Here is a 1,572-nt window from a genome sequence, read left to right on the forward strand (position 1 = left end):
TGATTAACAGCTCCACCAAATACCATGCCCAACGGGAACCAGGTTTTGGCCCTTCTTCACGCATTGGTTCATCACAATCTTCCATCTTTAAATACAAGATCTCTTCGTCAGGAAAATCATACTACATTGACTGGTAATCTTCAATCGGTTGGTGAGCCAAACGGTCAGCCAAGATACTACCTTTGATAGCTTTCTGAGATCGGTATTCAATATCATACTCGAATAACAACATCCGCCAACGGGTAATCCTCCCAGTTAAAGCAGGCTTCCCGAAAATATACTTGATCGGATCCATTTTGGATATCAACCAAGTGGTATGATTCAACATATATTGACACAGGCGCTTAGCAGCCCAAGCCAATGCGCAACAAGTTTTCTCAAGCATAAAATATCGAGTCTCGCAGTCAGTGAATTTCTTACTAAGGTAGTAAATAACATCTTCTTTCTTTCCAATTTCGTCTTGCTGAACTAGAACATAACCCATACTCTCATCGAGCACAGTCAAATACATGATCAACAGTCTACCTTCAATAGGCGGAGATGAAATCGGAGGCGTAAGCAGATACTCTTTGATAGTGTCAAAAGCTTTCTGGCAGTCTTCGGTCCAATCACAAGACTGATCTTTCCGAAGAACCTTGAATATAGGCGCACATGTGGCAGTCATGTTTGAAATGAATCTTAAGATATAATTCAAGCGGCCGAGAAAACCTCTGACTTGCTTCTCAATTTTGGGCGTAGGCATCTCTTGTATTACTTTGACCTTGGCAGGATCAACTTCAATACCCTTCTCGCGAACAATAAAGCCCAACAACTTACCACAACGAACACCAAACTTACACTTATTGGGATTCAAGCGTAGTTTGTACTTCCTCAAACACCGGAATAACTTCAACAAATGCTCAACATGTTCTTCTTCATTACTGGATTTGGCAATCATGTCATCAACATAGACTTCGGTCTCTTTATGCATCATATCATGAAAAAGAATGGTCATTGCTATCTGTTAAGTTGCACCAGCATTCTTTAAACCGAAAGGCATCACTCTATAACAGAATGTTCCCCGGGGTGTAATGAATATGGTCTTCTCCATATCCTCGGGTGCCATTTTAATCTGATTATAACCGAAGAATCCATCCATAAACAAAAAGACTTTGAATTTAGCTGTATTATCTACCAACATATCAATGTGTGGCAGTGGAAAATCATCTTTTGGACTGGCTTTGTTCAAATCTCTATAATCAACGCACATACGGACTTTTCCATCTTTCTTCAGAACAGGCACAATATTGGCCACCCACTGCTGATACTCAGCAGTAACAAGGAAACCAACATCAATTTGCTTCTACACTTCTTCTTTGATCTTCAACGCCATATCAGGATTAGTCCTCCTTAACTTCTTCTTGACTGGAGGGCATTCTGGCTTCAACGGTAATCTATGCTCCACAATCTCAGAATCCAAACCAGGCATGTCTTGATAGGACCAAGCAAACACATCTGAATACTCTTGGAGAAGATCAATCAACCCCTTCTTAACCTCTGGATACAGTTGAGACCCAATCTTAACTTCCTTCA

The sequence above is a fragment of the Lathyrus oleraceus genome, chromosome 5, assembly GCF_024323335.1.
Source record: "Lathyrus oleraceus cultivar Zhongwan6 chromosome 5, CAAS_Psat_ZW6_1.0, whole genome shotgun sequence".
Lineage (NCBI taxonomy): Eukaryota > Viridiplantae > Streptophyta > Magnoliopsida > Fabales > Fabaceae > Lathyrus > Lathyrus oleraceus.